Below are 10,915 nucleotides of genomic sequence, written 5' to 3' on the forward strand. Positions count from 1 at the left end.
AGCTTGTAGTGTGCAGTGGCTATCAGTGAGCTTGTAGTGCGCTTGTGGCTATCAGGGAGCTTGTAGTGTGCATGTGGCTATCAGTGAGCTTGTAGTGTGCATGTGGCTATCAGTGAGCTTGTAGTGTGCATGTGTGTATCAGTGAGCTTGTAGTGTATATCAGTGAGCTTGTCGTAAGCTTGTGTGTATCAGTGTGCTTGTGTGTGTGTGTCAGTGAGCTCGTAGTGTGTTTGTGTGTGAGTGAGCTTGTAGTGTGCTTGTGTTTGTCAGTGAGCATGTAGTGTGCTTGTGTATATCAGTGAGCTTGGCTGTAATAAGCTTGTGTGTGTGCCAGTAAGTTTGACAGTTGTGAGCTTGTGTATGGTGCAGGGAGCTTGTCTGTAGTGAGCTTGCTTGTGTGGGTCAGAGAGCTTCTGTGTTTGTCATTAGTGAGCTTGTGTGGGTCAGAGAGGTTGTGAGTGTGTTGAGCTTGCCTGTAGTCAGCTTGTGTTTGCCACTGCGTTAATCTGTAGTGTGCTTGAGTGAATGTTTGTCAGTGAACTTGTGTGCGGCAGTAAGCTTGTCTGTAGTGAGCTTGTGCATGAGTCAGAGAGCGTTTGTGTGTATCGGTGAGCTTGTCTGTAGTGAGCTTGTTTGTGTCAGTGAACCTGTCCGTAGGGAGCGAGTGTGTGTCAGTGAGCTTTTCTGAAGTCAGTGTGTGTGTGTGTGCCATTGAACTAGTGTGGTTTATTAATGTGGAACATCCTTTTAATATATGTATGTTGAAATTATACAATTGACACACTGATGCCAATATGCTGATATCGGCATGGAGGATTGCCCTGCTTAAAGAATTGTCCCCAAGCAGAGCCAATCACAACAGACAGGGGGCGGCCTGGAGGGTGGGTTTTACAGCACTGTAACACCCATGGATCATCTGGAGCGAGGGGCTGCACATAAGGCAAAATTCTTCCAAAGCACATACATATAAACAATACAAGCATACTATGTGACACAATGAATTAGAGGGCTGGAATTATTTTTTTCCAGGGCTGCTTTCTGTTCCCAGTCCGGCCCTGAAGAAGCCTGCAAGACTTTGTTCTTTCTGCATGTGACAAACTTCCCTTTCCATGTGAGTTTGCCATGAGCTCCTGGAGGAGCTTGCTTGCCAGCCTCCTGCCCACGGGTGAAGGGAACTGCGCCCTCTTTTCCCAGCAACAACTTGGTCCAACCATGAGGTAGTGCATCCAGTTTTTTTTCCTGCAGGACCCTGGATGTATACTGGGTACCTGGGTACTGTTAAGAAGTATGTTTTTCTGTGCTTGGAGATCATTGGATTGCATTATTACATTTCCTGATTCAATTATCTCCCAGGCACAGAGGAGGGATTATCTCATTTGTGTATGGGAGTGTCCTGGACCTGAGAGCCAATGTCATTGTGTGGTTGTTTTTGCTGTGGTCTAGTCTCAGGTCCAGGGGGGAGTGCGCCTTGCATGGGGACCTGCATATAAGGCCAGTTGTGGCTGCCGATAAATGAGTTCCTGCATACCCTCAACTTAGAGTCTCATCTCATGTGTGGGGGTGGGGGACAGCTGTATCTGCTAGGATTGTTATATCACTGTATTCCTCTGGGTTATAATCACTTGCTCTTGTTAGAGCAGCCTGCTACAATCTCTGGAGTATGAGAGGTCTGCCAACTGGAAGCTGGATCCTGGTGTGATGGACACCAAGGACCATCAGCACCGCACCAGAAACCATAAGCACTGCAGACCCCACGAACCGCTGCAGCTTGGTTGGGGTCTTGCCGTCTTCTGCCCACCCTGGACCTACGACAAGGCTCCAGGTTCCAGTGGGTAACTCTCTCCTCCAGGAGAGTATAGCAGGATCAGCTGTAGAGCTCTTACAAGAGCTAGTAGAATCCAAGGGAGTATAATGATTATAGCAATCCCTGTTGTGATTATAGCTGTTCCCTACAACATGAGACGAGGCTGCGAGTTGAGGGTAAGAAGATCTGAGAGTTTAATGGTACAGGTTGGATTTTTATACAACTTTTCAGGCCAGAGGAACACCCACTGGACCTGATGGGCCACCAGGACACAAATTGTACAGACCAATAGAAACAATGTAACAATGCCTGACACTCTCACATACAGCACACAATCCCTCCCCTCTGCCTGTGATACAATTAAGGTAGATAATGTATTAACGTAATTATCCCCAAGCATAAAAAACACATTTTTCATAAAGTACCATAAGTACCACAAAATACAACATATCCCTATAAATTGCATCCCCTGATAGCTCTTATCTGGGTAACTACATATCCAAAAATAACCCAGATTAGATCAGGGGTTCAGAAATTTTATAGAAGCCATATTTTTGCCCAGGCAAAGGCATGGTCCCATGCCCAAAACAGTTCCATAGAATCACGGCTAAGAGCCGCTGGAGGACCGACCGGTAAGCACAAGGTTTTCATGCCGAAAATAGTTCCAGGGCATTCGTCGCTAAGTCCCCCTGAAGTCTATTCGCGTTTTTGGTCCATGCAAACAAGATGGCCGCCACCACGTGTTCAAATGTCGAATGGCGGCCATTTAGACTGTTTGGGAGTTCGAAGAACCATTGTTTAAAGTCCCAATAGCCACAAATAGGATCTCTCAACCACAATAAATTAAAGGCGCCATAGTCACAAGGTAAAAGGCTGGCAAATAGTCCCCTCAAAACCCCAGTGGCGAAGTGGCTTTCACCACACCTGGTCTTGGGCCCAGGGTGAGTGGAGGACGGTGAGACCCCAGCCAAGCTGTAACGCTGGAAGTGGGGACTACGGTGCTGATGGTGTCTGGTTGAGTGCTTGTAAGTACTCGGAGGTTCTAGGAAGCAGTGATTGGCGGAGGCACCCAGTCAGGGTGCCAGGCAGTCCTTCACACTGTATATAGCATGCATAGCATTTCTCAGAACTTATATTTCTTATTATGCAGAATTTCTGCAATTTACGGTTCAGGTGACTTTAGTTCCTCCTGCTGACGTCCATCATAACCATGCCTTAGTAACCTGCTATTCTATCCTAAGCAGGATCTTATTTCCTTAGATTCTCAGATAGATTGTGCCTCTTTGTTTCCTCAGTGATAATTATACCACTTCTTTAATAAAGTCTAGTTAAAACCGCCGACTTTATTTTCATTTTAATCCTTTTATGTGGATCAATACTGTTCCTCTGTCATAAGTCAGCGAAAGGAACACACAAAAAGACATTTGCTCTTCAGCACATAACTAGCTAAGGATAAAATGCCCCCTTCTCCCTTTTTTCTTCCCTTCTCTTTAATTTCCTTCTGAGATCTTTGGCACTCAATAAAAGTACAGGAACCTAGGCTAAGAGTGATAATATCAAAGTCCACAAATGACTGTGTTTGTATCACCTCAGCAGTAAGCTTCCATTACATGCCTTAAAAATAATTCATAGCAATTTTAGTCTTGTAGTGTATTTTAAAGTATTTTTGGGTGAGGTTCCATTAAGTTAGATGCATAAAGTGGACACACAAAAAAAAAAAAGCAGAAAAGAAATGTACAGTCTTGAACCTATAAATATTTTTTTTTTTTTTTTAAATCTCTGTTCACTTTTTCCTGGAGTATTTAGCTGTTAATAGCCTAGAGTACATGTGCCATCATAACGTGAGTGTATGTATTTGCATAAGAGAGACATAAGTGTGTTTCCATACTGGTTTTAATCCGTCACCATGCAACAGGCTTATTTGGAGACTGCCTTAGCTATATGCCGTTTTACACATAGCACAGATTAATCCTCTGTCTAGTTGGGTCTAAGATACTAGGCTTTCGGACTTTCTAAATCTTCGTTTACAAATTTTAAAAAAAAGGGGTTTTGAGAGAAAGCCCCAGACAGTGGACAAATTAAAAGAGTTCATCTCTGAAGCATTTGTGGACATTAATGCGGACTGGAAATTGTGTTGTACTGTGCTACTGTGTACCGGACAGGTTCGAGGAATATTGCAATGTTGATGGAAGACATTTTGAGCAATTACAAGATTAAATAGTGTTAAATTTGTTTAAATGTTATAAACAATGTAGTAAAATGCAAATAAAATATACTGTATATCTACTTCTGGGGCATCCTGTATCTGTATGTATATTGTATTGTGGTCAGGGACAAAAGTATTGTGGTCGGGGACAAAAGCCATAATAATGCAAAGTCGGTTATGGTGTAAAGTCAGTTGTGGCGAAACCAACATTCAGGTCAAACTGTAAATAAAGAGGGCTCATCAAGGCAGTGATATGAGAAAGAGGGGAGCTGTGGGTGGGATTGTCATGGCTCACAAATCTCACTCAGACATGACTGCACCTGATCAGTGCGGTCACGCAGAAAGCATAAAGGATTAATTACCTGTATATGGGCAGAACACCGTCCAATCCTCCTGTGCAATGGTCTCCAGCCGGTGTTGCGTTCTAGCAGATGCCAGCCGCTGCAGTTCCGTTTTAAATATTTAACTTACCTTCGTCCACAACATAGATGGTGCCTATGTGCGTGTCTCTTTCCATGTCTCTGACCTCAGCTAGTATTTTGACTATTCTCTTTTATGTTAAGTCCGGCCATTCTAAGGCCCGGTATACATTGTTTTTGTTCTTGTATGTTACATGTTACATAGTTCTGCATGTTGGGTCATTACAACAGGGCCATGGACCCTACAGAACTATGTCAGCATATGGTAGCTTGTGAGCGAAGGGTAGAGGATATTGATCATCATATGGATCAATTTTTTCAGACTTTTCAAACACTGTTAATACACACTGCCCACCTTCAGCCAGAAGAAATGCAGGAAGCTTCCCCTCCTCAAGTGGCTATGGTTCCTTTAGTTTATAATGCACTTTCTAGCTCCTTATCACCTCTTCCTCATTTTGGAGGCGATGAACAAGAATGCAGTGGTTTTCTTAATCAGATCGAGTATCATTTTCAAGCTTCTCCTGGTTCTTTCCCATCTGATAGAGCAAAAATAAGTTACTTGAAGGATCAGTTAACGGGAAAGACTTTAACAGTCATGGGCCAATCCATTATGGGAAAGCAATAAGCTATTGCTTATGATTATAAAGAATTCCTTAAGGTATTTAAATTTGACGTTTGAACCATGGGGGAAAGAGAAGAACGCTGTCAAATGCGTATTAGGCAAGGTAACCGCTCTGTTACGGATTACGTTATTGAATTTTGGACTCTTACGTCTGAGGTAGATTGGACCAATAGTGGGTTAATAACTACATTTCCAAAGGGTTATCTGATGTTGTTCTCAATGAGACAGCAGCTAAAGAGTTACCGGAAAAATCAAATGACTACATCACCTATATGATGCATATTGACAACCGACGAGATAAGGAAAGAACCAGGAATAAAACCAGGAGTACTAACATGTCTCTTGTGATTCGTTTCTCTACTCTGTTTTACCTACTCCTTCACTTATACAAAATGAACCTATGCAATTGGGGGTTATCACTGCAATGAAAGAGGCTTGACATGCGCATTGTTGTCCTTTTAGGCATCTTAGCCCCCCCTATTGCACCCTCCCCAGTAAGACACAGACACAAATTAGTGTTGGATTACATTTTCCACAGCTTTAATAAAATTCATAACATTCACAAATAAGGTCATTGTCAAACATCCCGCAACAAAATCCCTTAAACCCCATCCATCCCTCATTTACCCCTGACAATGACCCTACAATGTACATCACTGTATAACCATAGACATATAAAAACAGCCTAAGAAGGTACCATTTTAAAAACAGATCCAAACCGTAGGGGTATATTATTATTATTATTATTATTATTATTTATATAGCGCCAACAAATTCCACAGCACTTTACAGTGGGTGGATGAACAAGCATGTAGTTGTTACCAGACAAGTTGGACACACAGGAACAGAGGGGTTGAGGGCCCTGCTCAATGAGCTTACATGCTAGAGGGAGTGGGATAATGTGACACAAAAGATAGGGAAAGGATAGGACAGTTTCAAGAGAGGAATCAGTCTGGAGCTTTCAACCATTTAATTGATACGCTTTTATGAAAAAGCGGGTTTTTAATGATTTTTTTTTTTTTTTAATTAGTGGAGACTGGGTGAGCATCTAACGGAGGAGGGAAGTGAGTTCCACAGGAATGGTGCAGCCCTCGAGAAATGAAGGCAAGCATCAGAGGTGGGAGTACGGACAGAAGATAGACATAAGTCTTCAGCAGAGCGCAAAGGCTTATAGGGAGGATAGATAGGTGGGAGCAGCATTATTTAGAGATTTGAAAGCAAGAACCAGAATTTTAAATTAAGCCCTATATCTTACAGGAAGTCAATGCAGGGACTGACAGAAGTGTGAGCCGTGGTCGGTGCGGGCAGACAGAAAGAGGAGCCTCGCCGCCGCATTCATTATGGACTGTAACAGCGCAAGTTGGGAGCATGTAAGACCACTGAGAAGCGGGTTACAGTAGTCAAGGCGAGAAAGGACAGTGGAATGGACCAGCACCTTAGTCGCATCTGGTGTTAAGTGGGGTCGGATGAGCGCAATGTTTTTGAGATGGAAGTGGCCGGATTTGGCGATAGACTGAACATGAGCTGTGAAGGAGAGGTCGGAGTCAAAGAGAACACCTAGGCAGCGAGCCTGCATAATGGAGCTGATGTTAGCACTGTTGACTTGGAGGGAGATAGACACAGGAGTAGCAACACTTGAGGGAGGAAAGACCAGAATTTCAGTTTTGGTCAAGTTGAGTTTAACCCCTTAAGGACACATGACGTGTGTGACATGTCATGATTCCCTTTTATTCCAGAAGTTTGGTCCTTAAGGGGTTAAGGAAGTAGGCAGCTATCCAGTTTGAAATAGCAGAGAGGCAGTCAGAGACACTAGTCAAGAGGGACGGGGAGAGATCAGGAGAGGACAGATAGGTTTGCGTGTCATCCACATAGAAATGATATTGGAAGCCAAAGGAGCTAATTAGTTTACCAAGGGAGGCAGTATAAATGGAGAACAGTAGGGGACCAAGGACTGAACCTTAGGGGACACCAACAGTTGGGGAGAAGAAGCAGAGCCAGAGAAAGAAACACTGAAAGAGCGCTGGGAGAGGTAGGAGAAGCACCAGGAGAGAGCAATTTCTTGTAGACCGATATTGCGGAGGATGAGAAGAAGCTGTTGATGATCAACAGTGTCAAAAGCCGCAGAAAGGTCAAGGAGAATTAGGATAGAGTAGTGACCACAAGATTTTGCAGCGAGTAGATCATTGGATACTTTGGTCAGTGCCATTTCCACAGAGTGCTTAGCACGGAAACCAGACTGAAGCGGGTCTAGCAGAGAGTTGCACCTGAGGAAGTCTGTCAATCTCGCATACACAACTCTTTCAAGGATCTTGGATGCAAAAGGCAGTAGCGGGATAGGACGGTAGTTGGCCGGGGAGTTAGGGTCAAGGTTGGGCTTCTGTAGAATTGGGGTTATAGTTGCACGTTTGAAGGGCGATGGAAATATGCCAGAGGAGAGAGATTAGAATTTTAGTGAGAGGTAGAGAAAGAGAAGAAGACAGAGTATGGATGAGATGCAAGGGAATTGGATCTAGGGAGCAGGTGGTGGGGCGGGAGGACTCGAGCAGAGCAGAAACCTCTTCCATTGTAGTGGGTGCGAATGAACATAGAACAGCAGAGGGATTGAGGTTAGGGGAAGTATTGTAAGGGGAAGAAGAAAGATTCCCTGATTGTAGAGATCTTATCAGTGAAGTGAGTTGCAAAGTCTGAGGCGGTAAAGTTAGTAGGTGGAGGAGGAACAATAGGGCGAAGAAGAGAGTTAAATGTGTGAAATAGTCACTTGGATTCGCGGGAGAGTGTGGTTATGAGGGTATTAAAGTAATTTACTTTTGCAGAGGAAAGAGCCAAGCTGTATGAGTGCAGCATAAATTTATAGTGGAGAAAGTCAGACGCACAGTGAGACTTTCTCCAACAGCGTACAGCAGTTCTGGAGCATTTTTGTAGATATCAAGTCAGCTTGGTGTGCCAAGGTTGTTGTTGGGGGCGCTTTCTGCGTTTAAATGTAGGAGGTGCCATGATGTTTAGTTGAGAGGAGAGGGTGGAATTATAGAAGGAGGTTGCAGAGCTAGGACAGGTGAGGTTTGAGATAGGTAAAATGAGAGTTTGGAGATTAGTGAAGAAATGCTCTAGGTCAAGACATTAGAGGTTTCTGTGAGATTGATGTTCAGACAGTGGCATCAATTGGGTCTTAAGTATGCCGATGTCAAAAGTCAGCAGATGGTGGTCAGATAGAGGAAAAGGAATATTGGAGAGAATAAAGGCGGTACAGAGATTGGTGAAGGTGAGATAAAGAGTGTTTCCCGCTGTATGGATTGTTTAAGGCCAAAGGAGGAGGTTACAGAGAGCAGACGAGAGGCATGAGTGCAGTTGGGGTTGTTGATTGGGATATTGAAATCCCCAAGTATAAGGGAAGGAGTGCTAGATGAGAGGAAGTGGGGAAGCCAGGAAGAAAAGTAATCCAAGAATACCAATATACCCCTACACCCCCATGTTCAGAGCCATTGACACACTTGAGCCTATCAATAAAACACATAATACTCCTCTGTAACAAAAACAGTTATTTCCTATCCCAGATAATTCCATCCACCCCAAATTTCTTATTTAACCCCCTGCCACTGTGACCAAACGGGTGAAGAACTATGTCTGAAACTAAAATTGGGAGTGAGGGACAACAAAGGGTCTGAGGGGCTAGTTAGCAAAAGGCCAGCTTTCCCACAATCGCTGTGTTAAATACCAACTGAAACCCCTCCTACCCACTTCCTCTAATCGTTCTATTAAAGTTTTATTCTTAGAAATATCTAGCCTAATTGGTTGATATTTGTTATTCCACCAGCGATAGTTATTATTTCTCCTGGCAGTTCTCTTTTTTTTCTCATTTAAATCTGTCAGATAAGTTCACTGTAACATAAATTAAATCCCACCAATATTATGAATTAAATCCCACCAAATGCATTGGATACATCATTGATCACAGTGATTAATTATGTATTAAATGTAAAATGTATGTTTTAGGCAGTATCACTGTGTGCATTAGGCAGTGTTTTTGTATGGATGTATGCATAAGGCAGTATATGTGCATGCATTAGGCAGTATGGACGTATGTATTGGGCAGTTTATGTGTAATGGGCAGTGTTTAGCTTTTCTGCTAGCTGCAAAAGGTTTAGGAGCACTTTTGATCCACTCTTTCTTATAGAACAGCTTCAGCTCATCATTATTCTTAGGATGTCTGGCAGGGGCGGAGCCAGAATCAAATCTCTGGAGGGGCACTGGTAGTAAGCTTTAGCGGGGTGATAGTGGCTGTAGCTGGAGGGATAGGGGGCTGTAGTGTAGAGGACTGTAGTGTTGAGGGTTAAGGGACTGTAGTGGGGATAGGGGCTATAAAAGAGATTATAGGGGGCTTTCGTGGAGGGTTAGGGGGCTGTTGTGGGGGGGTGAATAGGGACTGTAGTTGATATATAGAGGGCTGTAATGGAGGGATACAGGCTGTAGTATACCACATTGAGCGCCAGCGTGTGACATCACCAGTGCTAAGCAGATCGGGCAGTGGCGAAACTAATACAGAGAGGGCTCCTGTGCAAGAAATTATTTTGCCCACCATAGCACAAGGGTGACAAAGAAAACTAAACCAGGTGGATTTTCTTTGTAGTGGATCTACTTAGATTATTAGGATCATTGTCCTGATGCTTCACTCAAATTCTACTGAGCTTCAGCTGGAACACAGCCTTTCTGATATTATCCTTTAACATATCTTGATAAACTTTGGCATTTATTCATTTATTCCTCACTGTTAACAAGTGGTCCCGGGAACAAAGCAGCCCCAAATTATGATGGTCCCTCCATGGTACTTTTCATGCTGGTACATGGTACTCTTTTTACGCCATACATAGTGCTACATGTTCTTCCCAAGCAACGCATCCTTAGTTTCATCAGTCCACAAAACATTTTCCCAGTAGCGTTGTGTACAGGGCCAGATTTGCCATAAGGCTACTGAGGCCATGGCCTCAGGCGGCATAACGGTCATCCGCACCAGCCAGACCATTCTCCTTCAGTGGGGCCAAACTGACAGGTAGATCTTCTTTAAACTGGATTTGAAAGAAGCTTATCTTTTCCAAGCCAGTTTTGTGAATTGGGAGTCACTGATTGGTTTGAGAGCATCAGCTGACTGCTTTCAGCAAATAAGTGGCACCCCTGTCCAGCGGCACTCCGGGGTTCCTGAATCAGAAAATTCAGAAGCTGGATGCCACCTTGGGGAGAGTGGACATCGCCGCTAGAGGCAACTTTGGGGTTAAACTGTTCAAGAACAGTTTAGCCCCTTGAGGTAAGGGTGCCTCCAGGGGCCTCCCGGCACTATGACAATTTTATTTAGATTAAGTTGTTTTGGTATTTGAAATGTCCCTTTAATATTAGATGTTATATGAGCTGAGTATACATTGAAGGAGAGCCTCTTGGAGCAGTTTAAGCAATGTGTGCTGCAGTTATTATGTTCATCTTCCACGTTAAGATTAGATTGGACCCACAAATATTGGGATACTTTAAAAAAGAAATGGGCTTAAAACAGTATGGTCCTATGGTATGAACAAATCCCACAGGCAGCTCTAAACTTAGTAAGGCCTTGATCAAAGATAAAATATATTTTTAAAACCTCCACTATAACAAAAAAGCAAATAACCATCGTTTAGCAGCTCAAGAAGACCCATCAAAATTAGGGCAATATTTTGTATATCAGCAGCTTTACAACTATGATAATACTGTGTAACACACACAGGACATAGGCTGAGCACTAAGAATCTAATAAAGCTAGACACAAGGAACTGCATCAAGAGGGAGTTAGACCTGCTCTAATTTAGATTCCATGGTGGTCCGATAGTGGATTGTATGGTGTTGAC

Source organism: Pelobates fuscus, chromosome 1 (assembly GCF_036172605.1).
Source record: "Pelobates fuscus isolate aPelFus1 chromosome 1, aPelFus1.pri, whole genome shotgun sequence".
In the NCBI taxonomy this organism is placed as follows: domain Eukaryota; kingdom Metazoa; phylum Chordata; class Amphibia; order Anura; family Pelobatidae; genus Pelobates; species Pelobates fuscus.